The sequence below is a fragment of the Paramisgurnus dabryanus genome, chromosome 17 (genome assembly GCF_030506205.2).
Source record: "Paramisgurnus dabryanus chromosome 17, PD_genome_1.1, whole genome shotgun sequence".
NCBI lineage: Eukaryota > Metazoa > Chordata > Actinopteri > Cypriniformes > Cobitidae > Paramisgurnus > Paramisgurnus dabryanus.
Window position 1 is genome coordinate 37178005 of NC_133353.1, and position 14013 is coordinate 37192017.

At 40.0% G+C, this 14013-nt stretch overlaps 1 protein-coding gene across 3 annotated transcripts in view; it reads right to left on the minus strand.

The window, feature by feature from the left end:
- Window positions 1–14013, minus strand: part of cdin1 (CDAN1 interacting nuclease 1) — a 60460-nt gene that overhangs the window by 7512 nt on the left and 38935 nt on the right. The window lies entirely within an intron of this gene.

Here is a 14013-nt window from a genome sequence, read left to right on the forward strand (position 1 = left end):
GTGCATCAACAAATAAAGCAGCGTTCTGATTCCTCAAGCATCTCTGGACTACACACAAGAATTGTTTTTAATTAGTAAAGAAACACAACTGAAGCTCACACTTAACATCATCCTTAAATCTGAACACCATCACTGGCCGATAGTGGCGAGTAATCTCCAAAGCTCTAAGGTTAAATAGACGCTCTCTCGTAAGCCCTAAGGGAGGCTCTCCAAACAGCTTCCACAGTCAACAAAAAGCAAGGCCAGTGTACTTCAATGCAAAGCTTCCATAAATAAAATCACAAACAGACACAGGGCTCCAATTATAATTCAGGTCTATTATGCGGGCCAGCGCTTTGCCACCTAAATCTGGCACAAGTATCGCTCGGGGGAAGTCGGTGATCTTCCAATAAACATCTAACTGCGTAACGAGTCGGTGAAATTGTTTGTGAAATGTAGCTAATTTGAAGCGCGTCGGCTTTGGCGCACAGAGAGAGCGGGATGCCGCTGAGAGCGACGCTGGCAGACGTGATGCCATTAGGCGTAACGAGCGGCCCGCATTTGATTTTCAAGCAGGTGCCATGCTGGTTAAAAAGGCATTTTAATGAGAGAGCAGCACTTAAGAACAAAAAGCCAAAAGGAGCTGCTGAGAGAGCGAGCGGCCTCCTCCCCGCCAATACGCACACATAATCGCAGCGTAATTGAATAAGTAATTACAGCCCTCCGTGGTGTCATCCCTGCTCCGCTTCAGCTCCTGGCAGCTATCAGACGATACACCTTTCTTCGTCCGGCATCGAGACGCGCCACCGTGATGTTTCTCCGCTTGACGTTATTTTTGTGTATTAACAGAAAGTCATTTAAAGGAACGGCTCGCTCGAAAGTAAAAATTTGGTCGTCATTTGCTCGTCATCCGTTCTAAACCCGTAGGACTTTTCCTCAGCTGAACACAATTTTACAGGCTGATTTTGACGAAAGCAGATGTGATTTAAACTGTCAGGCTCCATTTAAGTGTCATAAAAGTAGTTTACAGTATTTATTATGCTGAAAAGATGCTGATAATCTTCCCCTCCGCTGCAACTCATTTGCACGTCACGTTTGCTAATGGCCAATGCATCACCTGACCGATCACATGACCGTGAATGAGATATGGGTTAAGTGAACAACATTTATTCAGTTTCTTACATAAAGATATTTCACCATTTTCACTTTCACGGTCTAGACTGGAACAACACGACTGAAAGTGAGTTTTGATTCTTTTCTTGTTTATCACTGTTGCTGATGGCATCAAAGTTTCTGCAATAACACCACCACCCCACTACAGTAAACAATAAATGAGAGTTTTTCTCCAGTACGAAGTCTCTTTGGATTCTTCAGTATTTCAGGTCTGAATGAGAGCAGATGGAGGACAGAGAAGCGGGCAGCGCTGTCACAGCTCCGTGATTAATTGGTGTTTATTTATAGGGCTTGAACCGGGTCGAAGGGGGCAGGGCGTGATTTCAGGCTGCGAGCGAGGCGATATCAGCACAAAACCTGCGTCTCGCATATTTTACTGGACCGGCCCAGGGCCTGCATTCAAAAGCAGAGCCAATATAATAAAAAAAACCTTCACGCAAACAGGATGTTTAAAGAGCGCAGGAGAGACGGGATACGGTCGACGATAAATAAACAACACGTCCTACTCCATAAATATCACAAGGTGAAGAGACGAGCTGAGCGTCATGACATCCTTGTGGCTGATCGCAGCTTCTTCTGCTTTTTTATGTTGAAAGCGTTTAATTTCATATGTAGCGCTGAACTAATAAAGGAGGATTATCATTGAGTTACCCGTTGACCAGCAGTAAGTGTGGCATGAACTCAAACGCCGTAATTAAATAGGAAAAGACGACCGTAAAGCGGATGCAATCTTCTTTCAGATATAACTCTACGAGACATTTTTACGCCTCTGCTCTGAGGTTGTTGATGAGGTTTCAATCCGGATGCGGCACGGCCTTCTCAGACTATTTCTAGCTTGACGCTTGGAGGAAGTGAAATTTACTTCCAGCGGCTGTCTGTGGATTTGACGTCAGAGATTAAGGCAGGATTAAAGCGTTATATCTGGGAACCTCGGAAACATCCGTGACCCCGTGGAGGAGAGCCCCCGTCTCATTTAGTCCTATCAGGGACAGCTAACAGCCGTTCGAACTTTGAACCCGTGACACATATTGATAAGCTCATTAATACGTCCTGCTACCATCCGGCACGTGGCTGTAACTGCAGAAATCTGTTCGGCGCTCATTATCTGTGCTTATGGATTAATGATCGCCAGGCTATCGGTGAGGTGAGACCCAATAAACGCCTGACCCATCTATGATAATGACTATGGAGAGGACACCTCCAGATTTAGTCACATCATTTCCTCTCAATGACAATGTGGTGAGGTTAAAAGATGGACAAAAAAAATCCACATTCTTCTTTTCCAGGTGATATCTTTGTTATGGTTTACTTTGATTTGCATTGAATTATAACCCGGGCACGTTGTGAAGGGTTTTTGAGGTTCACCATGGTAGTTTTTCTTAGCTGCGTTTCTATCATCTTTGGTTGAGGTGTTGTTGTGTGCCGCAAGGCTCGGATTCGCCCCGTCACGCTCCGTCACCGGCCCAGCTGCTCCACCTGCCCGCTCCAACCCACGACGGCCTGTCAGAGCTCAGATGACGAGGCCACCGTACGGACCTGGCGTTACAGTGACTCCGTGTTAAAAAAAAACTCCTGCGTGGAGCACATGTAGGTCACCTATCTGACTACAGAAGAAGATCCACAGCGCCATTGGGGTCGCAGGCTTAGAAGAGCTTGACCCCCGGCCTGCCGCTTCAGATCAAGTGTCGGGTGACCTGGAGTTGGGCGGTAGGGGAGCGCGCCGGGCTCCGATGACCTACATGCTGCTTTCCATCATATAAACGGACAAAAGCTTTCATTAAGACTTCCTGTGAATTCATTAAACCACATGCTTGTACATTACAGCACGTCACCGTGTAATCAATGGGCCGAAATAAAGCTAAGACCCATTACGAAAGACCGAGAGCACATTAATATCAACATTACGCATCTAAAATCAAGAAAAATCTATTAGTCAGGACAAATGAGAGGAAACCAACAGGCCATGTTACTCGTAAGAACGATAGCTGGTATTAATTTACAGATGAAGTACATGTCATGATGATGAATGACCACTGCATTATGGGTAAGTGTTAGAGCTGCTGATGAGCACAGGGGTTTCACCGGTAGTCTCACCGGGTTATAAGCTCATGTAACCTGTTATTGTGAACTCCCAGCAGCCCAAGTGAATAATTAGCACCCTCTCAGGGGGATCAAAACAAATCCCTTCAAATGGCCTCCATTTTGTGTCGGCTCGGCAGTACCTCGAGCGGCGTCTAATCCTGCTCTTAACCTTGCCTGCTAATGTGTTTCCAATTTGTGTCGAGCCCCTCTGCAGCTCGGGCTGTAATCAACAACAGTTTGGTGTGTAACCCGAGTGCCGTCTGCTCGGCCCGACCCAGGCGCCTTTGTGCTGGAGTGTCCGGGGTCTCGGGAGGGTCCTCTGCCATTCACATAAACAACCTCGGCTCACGCAGACTCCAGTGTCGCGGACCCTAGATAGACTCCAGTTAAATGCCTACCAAGTTGTTTATTTTATTCATCACATCATTTTTAAAAACTAACTTCTAGTGAAGGCAAAAGTAAGCGAGATAACACACAACGAGAAATCAGGCATGGCTTTCGTCCAAATCGCCACCTTTGCTTGCGTAACTGCTGCTAAATGGGCACGTCAGCACCATCTGAACGGTTCTGAGCTACTTATCTGATAACGCACCCATAGACAGAAATAGGAAATCAAGTGTGGAAAAAAATCACCCCTTGACATTCCATGAGCGGCAAAGTTTTTGTCCAGAAGTCATGGGGAGCAATGTTTTAAAGTCACATGAATTAAAAGCATCATTTTTGCTAGACAGAATCAGAATTTTCTTTTTGGATGTTATTGAGTCACGAAAATCATCTTCATTTAGTGTGTGCAGAATCAGTTTATGTTTTAACAATGATCTAAAACAAGTCTATCTCAAGATGGGTATTAAAAACTTACATTAAACCACCAACAATGCTAAGCTATAGATCAGTGCTCAATGTGGTCCCTCAGCAGTATGTTTAAATAGTTTTGGTTAAAGGGATAGAAAATTACTCTCATGTTGTTACAAACCTGTATACATTTCTTTGTTCTGATTTACATTTAAGCATTTAGCAGACACTTTTATCCAAAGATTAGGGATCAACAAAGCAATTGTGTCATAGGGAGGAAGAAGTGCTTAAACCAAGATACAAGTTTTTTACTATCCCCAAATAATACCTGTGAAGAGATTTTTTTAACTAAAAAAAAGAGAAAGAGATAGAAATGTGGTCAATATCTATGTCAGGTATTTTTTAAGAGATGGTTTTTAATTGGTTTTTGAATGTTGCTAGAGATGTGGCTGACCGGATTGCATTAGGAAGATCATTCAACCAGCAGGGAGAAGTGAAGGAAAATGAGTGGGAACACGAATGTTTCTAACCAAACTGATCATGAGCCCCTTTCATTTTCAAAGTAGGAAATTTAAATTTACTATGGAAGTAAATGGGGCTCATGATAGGTTTGGTGAACAATCCCATTAAGACCCATGGGACTCAATAAGAACCTTCTCTACAGCCAACTAGATGAGTATGAATGCTTTGAATATCTGGTTGAAAAACATCTCTTGATGACTTTGACCTGATCTTTAGATTAAATATATATTTTTACCTAAATTGCTGTTTAAACTGAATGTGTTCTTAAAGTAAAACTCATGTGAGATACTGATAAAGAAACAAGACATGAGCGTAATAGGCAAAGACACCCATCTAGCGTATGTTTACATGAAAAAACAAACTGAAGTTGGAGCCAAAGCATTGTGGGCTGCGCTCTGACATATTGTGCAGAAGTGCTTCAGGCCAACAAAATCCTGGTACTGTTCCTCCTCCTCCTCTCTCTCTCTCATGATTCACTGTCATCTCTCCACTGCACTTTCTAATAACGCCATAAAAGGACAAAAATAACTCATTTCATTTTCACTCCATCTCATCTGCTTCTGTGTAATAACACTATTTGGACAAATCTTACAAAATAAAATGAGTCTAGAATTAAAAATATTTGTAGTATTAAATCTGTTAGCGTATATTTACCTCCCAAACTCTGTAAAAACTAAATAATTATTAAACCACTCATTACTGTCACACCAAACATATGCCTTACCCAACAATGACATGTACATGAAGCGTTGTTTAATATTTTTATGTAAAATAATTTTCAAATAATGATGTACACTAAAATAAATAATGATTTAGCAATACTAGAGGTCACCGCCCATCTCAAGAGTTAACCATAATATTTTCTCCAAGAAGCTGCAAAGCAAATTAGATTTCGGTGTCATGTTAAAAATTTGCAAAGCAAACAGATTTCAAGTGGGTGAAGTGTCTGCGAGAGCGAGACTCCAGCTAAACGAATTATCTAGCAGATCAAAACGGACGTTAAATACTCTAAACGTGGAATGAAGGAATCAGACGCGTACACGAAGAGGTCACGGCGATGCTGAACGGCATCCCTCAGGCAATCTGCACTGATCGTCATTCAATGTTGGCCTGAAGGGGTTTGTCAGTCCCACAGTTTAACCCTGCTTTTAAAAGCCAACAAACAGAAGGATCTCTGAGGATGACAGGAATGACCTTTCAGAGCTTTAGGAGGGGGGATACGTGCGCTTATTCTTCTATAAATAACACCTTCACAATCTTTTCTGTCTTTAGTACACAAGACAATGCACGACATAATTACACAAAATGTCTTGATTATCATCTCAAAATAAATTAACATTATATGACGTTAAACCTCACCACTTCTGCTTCTATCAAAAAAAGTCTAACGCTTACTACCATACGATTTATTTCTAAACATTAGTTAACTATATTAGTTAACATGAAATAACATTCATCAATACTTAGGTAGCATTTATTAATGTTAATTATGATTAATTTGAACATTTACTAATTATATAGTATTTACGAAATAACACATTTAATAATTGCAGTTTAAATATATTGCTCATTGCTAGATTATATTAGCTAATGCATTAACTTATGTTAATAAACAGAACTATATTGTAAAGTGTTACCAGAAAACAATAACAAAATGTAAAAATACCAACAACTTCAGTTTCTTGTGAAGTTACAAAGCTTAAATTGACTTTAACACTTTAACTTTAACACTGGTGATCATGTAGCTCAACTGCTAAAGCAAAAGAAAATTAAAACTGACTTAGTACCTGTTAATTGCTTTGGATAAAGGAAACTTTGAACAAAAACACACAGAGATTCATCCGCACTTTTCTCTTAATGGTGGCACGACTGCCGCCTCCAGACATTTATTCTGCTCTGATGTTCCTAAAACACTTGGGAAAAAATCAAGGCTGGAGCCCTTTTCAGTTTTCGCCTTAAATTGCCTCATCTCTCTGTCAAGACGCCAAAGGGGACTCCATTAGTGCGGTCCGGAGTCGAAGCGCTCCCCCCACGGGTGCTCCATTTAGCCGTTCGCTCTGCCCCGTGAAGCCTGTCCACATCAAATTAGAACGGGCCCCGCGCTCAATATGACGGTTTGGAGAAACGCCATCCTGACTGATGCCACAAGTCCCGCGCTTGTCACCGGCTGTCAGCCGGACGTGCCGTTTGGGCGCGTACGGCTGACAGGTAATCTTAATGTCTTCAATTATCCCAATTAGTTCTGTCATAAACAATTTGATACGTGCTGGAGCAACACAAACACACGGATACGCAGTTCTTGAACCGGACCGCACCAGCGTGTTAATGAAAGGAATAATAGGTTCATCAGTGACAGAGTTTCTGGGTCTCGCCGTCGCCGTGCGTCTCAGCTGGCCCGTGGTCTCTTCTACCTGAGCTCTGGAAATTGTACCATCTCCTTTCATTAGAAGATCTCAGGCTGAGCATGTGAAAGGCTTTGACAAAACTCATTTGAAGGCAGAGCCAGCAGATTGCCTGCAGCAGGTGCTGTAAAGAGATAAAACAACGCGTGGTTTCCTATATTCTTCTGTCCAAGCAGAAGTAGGATTCTGGTGTAGACGTACACCACACAAACATCTCCATACAGAGATCATCACAACACTGATGCTGTTCTTTGGTAACTAAAGCTCCATCGTGCTCCAGTGGATCATTCACGTATGACAAAACCTTACAAAGCCTACAAAGAAGAGATTTAAGACGTTGTAGGGGTGTTCTTGATGCACGAATTAATCGATTATTAGATAAAAACATAAATATTTACTCAATTAAATTTTTCACTTATACCTAAATAAGGCACTTAATTTGAGTACTCATGGTTAGAAGTGTAGTTTTAAAAGTGTAAAAGCCGAATTTTTACAAAGTTATACTAATATAATCTTTGATTTTCATATTTTAAGCCTTAAATAACAAAGTCTGTGGAGCTTTTAAATAGTAAAACGTCTTTAAACGTTAAATATAAATCAGGCAAGTGCTAAGAACATTTTGCCACAAAATGTTTATTAACCAGCATTCATTTGCACTTTTGCTTCAGTCATTGTCCTATCAGGGTTGCCAGATCCACGTAACAAAACCAGCCCAATGGCCATTCAAAATTAGTCCAAAAGCACCTCAATGACTGTTTACAGCCCAAATAACAACACATAATGAACCACATCCTTAAAGGGACACTTCACCCATTTGCATTAAGCTTTGTATAGTTAGAACCCCAGTCATGTTTTTTAATGGTTGTGCATCATTTTCTCAGTTGCCGCTGAGACAGGAGAAATACAGATTTCAGTGTTGCACTTCCTTCTTTCAATGATGTAAAAAGCATCATTTTGCATCATTGAAAGAAGGAAGCCCAATATCTTTGTTGAGGGGTGAGACTACAAACACCCCTTTTCTCGGTCAAATAGGCACCAAATTCTAAATGTATGTTACATTTCGACTACAAATATGACGCACTTTCAATAAAGATTAATGTTTGTACGGGTGAAATGCTCCTTTAAATCTCTAACCCCCAGAAAACATCAACCTCCAGAAACAGTTTTAAAAAAGCTCTGCCGAAAAGCCAATGTCCTGGCAACGCTGCTTTTAACAAGTTTCAAGTTGGTCACGTGGTGAGAAGCAGCGCCTGATAAACGTGCAGCTCACATTGTACAGAGATCGACTTTAATTTTAAAAAATGTCTTTATCGATTTTAGCGACAAGTTGTTGCAGCCCTAGAGTCTACACTGAATCTGTGCAATCTGTGGTGTTTGTAGAAATTCATGCTCAGTTCTATTTTAGTAAGGAAACATAGGCTGTGTCCAAATAACCACACTTGCGGTCTTGGCCACTTGAGAGCGTTTGCATGCGACAGGAAGTAAGTGCGCAAGATGTCCCATGTCTTCAAACTGGCAAAGTGCAATGCCCTTAATCCACACTATCTCGAATACTGCTTCAGAGCCATATTTAAGGCTAAGCATATCCCATCATCCATCTTGTTCTGGATGTTAATCGTGAGACTTTTGCCCAAACCTCGTGAGATTTTGTAGAAACCTTTAAATTTAACTTAAGAAATGGATTTTACATATTATGTTGGTAAAAAAGTGTTGCACATTTCATTGGTGCCAAAATGTATTTTGTAACATATCTGCAACTGCTTTTATCACATTATTAGAAACAACATTAATGGTGTCGTTTATTCAGGGACTACTGAATAAATAATAAACTTTAATAAAGCTAAATGAAGAGTTTTTACATATGCAAAGAATTCTGCTTCTGAAAGTTTCAGGTAAGTAGATTATAATCATAAAATGTTCATTTATTTATTCATGTGTTTGGTTTTTGATTTTAAGTAGCCTAAATAAAAAACAAATACGTTTTGGTGCAAATTGCTGCCACTACCTGGATTGTCATTTTTAAACTTGCTAAGTGTGTCTCATTGGGTAAATCATTTTTACATGCACGCTTGGGATATTCATGCAAACTAAAAGACTTGGGCAAAATACACAAAAACAGGTAAGTAGTCAAGTGGTCAAGTGCGAAGACCACAAGTGTGGTTATTTGGACGCAGCCATAGCATATGGAAGAAGACCACTAGATAATGGATGAGATCGAAAGCATTTAGAGACGCTGGCTTAGCATCTAAAGCACTTTTAAAGATGTCCGGTGAGCGTCAAGGACCATTACAGCGCCGGACACCGCTCCTGTCCACACCGTCCGCAACTGACACGGCAGACAGGGAAAGAGCGGGGAGACGCCGTCACTTGGAAGTTGTAATAGGAAATTGCTCTTGGCAACTATTTGTTTAGTACCCAAATCTTTCTTTTTGTGCCAACACAGCAAGCCCCTTCGGAAAATAGGGCAGCTCTCCCTAATGAGTAATCTATTTCAAAGCAGTCTTGTCTGGGCATGACAGTTTACTGAGAGGCTTGAAGAACTGGTAATTACCAGTGTTACGGGGCAATTAATGCATATTACACTGCGCCACTCGTGGCGGCAACTGTCAGCTCCCCAATAAAAATGAGCACTCTTCAGCTACAGCGTGACATTAATTGGGCCTTTAATGACTATGCACAGGAACCGGGCCAAATAAGAACAAAACAGACGACTGCGCCTGACTCCAGGAACGGGCTGGAAATTGTACTAAAAATGAGATTAATTGCTGTTGGGAGGAGGAAAAGAAGAGGGGAAGAATAAAAACCAGATGAAATTACAGGGTTCTGGGAGCAAGGGCTGCTCGTCACAATGCCAATTCTTAATTGTCTTATATATTCTTTACATATAGAAAGGCCGGTGACAGGTTTGAAGTCATTCAACGCAACGATACAGCTGCTCGTGGGATATTTCCTTTACAAAAGCAAGAGCTCTTGAAGAACGACTGCTTCAAGTTCAACAGAAAATCCACCGTGCTATTTGTTCTGGGTCTGAAAAGATTCAAGTAGCACACGAGCACCTAGAGTAACGGACCGAGAGGAAAGATTGTCTGTAAATAAAGGAAAAGGATCAGGTTAATCAAGAGCCCTTCATATGAAACAACACACACAAAAAGAAAAAAACTTGAGTCTGAAGAGCACTTAAATTATAAAAACTTTTCATTTGCTGATCGACAGTCTTGATTTATGCTGTTTATATGTGAGAGTACTCTATTGGGTGTGAGAATCAAAACACACTCATTTGCATGCGGCGCTCCTGCTGTATTTTTAATACGAAGCACGATCTAGTGCTGTCACACGTACACTGTCATCACCGATGATAGAAGCGCACGGCTTCAAAGCTACTTCGCACCGGGAAACAGAACCGGCAAATATTTGAATTGCAAAACCACATTATCTTCCAAAGGGATAAAACTTCCACGAGTTAAAGACCTACATTTGCCATGAACACGTGAATCGCCGACTGTTAAAGGGGGGCCGCAGGAACCCTCAACCTGATTTAGCATATCCAAATTTGCGTAATGAGATCGGACATGTTTAAAGTCGAGTCTCCGTGACGCCTAATGCGAGGAGAGAACCATAAAAATGTTTAGGTAGACCTCATATTTATCCCAGTGAAATTCCTCGACTTGTGACTACCTGACAGAGATATGATTATGAGCTGACGTGTAATTACAGCAGTCAAACTAATGCAACGTGAAACCTCTCTTAAACTCTCATATGAAGCTTTCACAATCCTAATGGTGTTTCTTCAACAGAGTCGCCCAAGTATTTTAGTCTGACTTCCAAAGAAAACATCACCACAACTTTTTCATCCCGGCAGGCACAAAATAAAGACGACCAATATGTAAATATGTCCATTTTGAAACAAACATATGATTCTGTAACGGAGATGACTTGAGGTTATATAAAAACACACGGAGAACAGACACAGAGGGAACTGCTGGACCTTGAAACCACCGTGAGTAGCTTTGAAGAAAACGCTTCGATGTGAAATGTAATTATATTCAGGTCATTAAATTGTACTGAATGAACACTTTCTTAACACTGGCAATGGAAACGTGCAGAGATGTGATTTAATATCAATACAATTTGAAAGAGACATTATATAGATGATAGCATTTGGATCGTTTTGTTTACTTTACATAAAGCGAATAAACGGTGAGATTTAGTTCACCGGGTCGAGTTTAGGGCTGCTTAATTATGGGCAAAATCCAAATCAAGATTATTTTGGTAAAAATTGTAAACATGATTGCCTTGTTTAAAAATCATAATCATGATTTACTTTTTATAATAATCACAATCATATGGGTAAAAATTACTTATGGTTATTTTGGTACAAATCAATATCGGGGTTATTTCTGTAACAATCATTGTCAGGTTTTTTCATTAGATAAGAAAAAAGGAGGCCGCACTACGCATAAATACTTTTTATTTAGGTTTATTTCATTATCACATATATTTTGGTAAACATCATTATCATGGATATATTTTGTTTCATAGTCATGATAATTTTATTGGGGGGTGATCACAATTATTGGGGGGTGTATAATCGCGATTGTTTTGGTAAAATTTATAATCACAATTATTATAATTTTTTTGATCATTATCAGTTATTTTTTCATAGTTGCGAGTATTATTGGAATTTTTTTTTCTCAGGATCGCGGCTATTTATTATTAAATTATTCTTAAATTATTAATTAATTATTCTGTGACTTTGAAAAAAATGAATTTATTTCACCTTTTAATGAAGTAAGTGTTGCAATAAGTATAATTGTATAAAAAAGTATAATAATATTGCACAATAATAGTTTTACCTCGATTATCTTGTTTTTGTAATTGTTTGAATCAAAAACTGAAACTGAAATTCAAAAACGATTAACTGCACAGACCTAGTTGAGTCTTGCAATTTTCTCATGGTTTACACATAACGTATGCATCTTTAGGCCATTACAATGATCTTCATCCCATAGAATTTAACTAAATAAGCTAAAAACTACTCTGTGATGAGTTTTGTCTGGGTTATGACTGTTGTTGTCTAAACTTCACCCACTGTACATTGATTCCATACTAAAGTATTCAACAGAAATGACAAACTGTACACCAGCAAGAGCAAAATAGAGTCGTATGACCTGCGACGTCCTTTGAACCGATGGCTGTCTGCCCTCCGTCAGCGCCCTGATTACGTGTAGACACGCTGGAGACAGACATGGGCAGAGACATCAAATGTCCTAATGATGGATAACTTTAAAGCACAATGACCCGTGTCAAAGTTCTTTGCTCTAAATGAATTAAGGTGATAAGAATGCTTTGTGGATAACGTGTACCTTCGTACGATCAATCAGAGACTCTTATCTGTACCACGAGGAAGTTGCAGTAATAACTAAAGACAAGCTATGACAAAACCACTGTAGCCACAATGTCAAACACAATTTACAATACATCATATCTCCTCTCCGTGCGCTGTTAAAACACTCATTACGAGCGCCGATAGGAGGGAACTCTTTTTGAAGGAGTGGAGCGCGTCTCTCTGGACTGGGCCCAGGGGCTTTCTGCACCCTGTATCATGCCACGGGCGGCTTTCATTTGCCATGATGCATGTAGCGAAGGGTTGGAGGTTGAAGTTGACAGGAGGGCCGGCAGGGAAAAAAACGAAAGCAAGCTTTGGGAAGATTACAGAATTTAACATGTTCAGACCTCGCAGTGGTTTTTCACATCCCCCACTTCCTTTTTTGGATGGGGTCATGAGTGAGGTTCCACACAGAGCCATCAAATAATAACAAGACATCAAACATGGAGATTTGGTGACCCTTTCTGTCCAATTCTTGATTAAAATTTGTTTGCTTTCTTATTCAAACTGCCACTTGACAAGGTTGATAATATTTCAGCAAACAGAAAAACATTCATTTAGGCATTGACAGGTTTTTTTTCCATTGCATACACGAAGGAAAGCCTTCCAGCGAAAATGCAGGAAAAGAATGGGGTTAAGGGAAATGTTTTATCATTTACTCCCTTCTTATATTTTCACTTCAAACTTTTCCTTTGGTGTAGCTCTTTTAGTAATATGACTCTGTTTAATGTTGGGATAATCTGCATAAAATTGTCTGCTGATCTGATGGTGCCGTCACATCACCGATCGCTCAAACACTCATTGCCAAATTAGGAAAAGTGGCGTCTGTATGAGCACATGCCAATTTAAAGAAACATTCCTGGACATGGAAATTATGACCAAAGAGAGTGAACGACTTCATGACATCTGACTGTACGTACAAGCTAAGATAGCATAAACACATCCACAGACACTTTGGGTTTTTTCAGGAATGATTCATAAGCAGTCCAGTGTAGTTTGGAAGACGGTGCTAAAAAACTTCTGGTCAGGGTGAACATCAGACACGAACAGCAAAAATACTTTGCATGTTACTAACAGATTTACATTTATTAACATCAGAGAGGACGTCAATGTGCAGCTGCTGACAGCTCCTGTTTCTCCTGTTAAACTCACATCATGATAATCCTGAAGTAAAGGACAACAGTACAGCAAACAGTTAGGGATAGTAAAGAGAAAAACATCTCCATGTAGACTGTAAAAACAACACCAGTTCTTATTCTATTAAAGTTTTTTCACATCATTAGATGAGTCACATACTGTTTTAAAAGCACCACAATCACTATGTTTATACTCTTCAGACAGTTAACTATCAATAGATTAATGCTAGATTACTTCAGTCTACACATTAAACAGACGACATGAGAGACTTCTTAAACTGCATAACGGTTAACGTCTGTAAAGGAATTAATCATTACAGTACCTAGTGTGTCTTTCACTTAGTGTGAAACAGGATCGAATTTACTGATATGGTTCAAGTAAAGAATTAATAGCTAAATATTTCTAGCATTAGAAAGCTTTTTGTTTTGGCAGCTTTAAAATAAAAGCATTCTGGGAAGACTCATTTATTAAACCAAGACATTGTAAAATAATGACAAATCCTATAATTCTGTAAGAAGTTTGCTTTGGTTTGTAAAAACA